This window comes from Rhagoletis pomonella, unplaced genomic scaffold, assembly GCF_013731165.1.
Source record: "Rhagoletis pomonella isolate Grant_MI unplaced genomic scaffold, Rhpom_1.0 Rhpom_scaffold_00004, whole genome shotgun sequence".
Lineage (NCBI taxonomy): Eukaryota > Metazoa > Arthropoda > Insecta > Diptera > Tephritidae > Rhagoletis > Rhagoletis pomonella.
The window spans coordinates 23,972,736-23,972,941 of record NW_023458558.1 but is presented as its reverse complement, the minus strand read 5'-3'; positions in this window follow the sequence as shown (position 1 = coordinate 23,972,941).

The window sequence follows — 206 nt, the reverse complement described above, 5'->3', positions numbered from 1 at the left end:
CCCACGAAGAAAAATTTTGTGCTCAGTCTGATGATGTCCATCGAAAAAATCTGCATCTGTTCAAAAAATGAAAATATTACTGTGATGCAATTTTTGGGCTTTTGCTAGTTTCTAGTAGGGCTCTCGATTTCGATAGGGCGTTTTTGAACGATTTGTTGAAATAGGGCGTTTTCAACCAAACTCTGAAGTAGGTCGGTCTTGAGCCA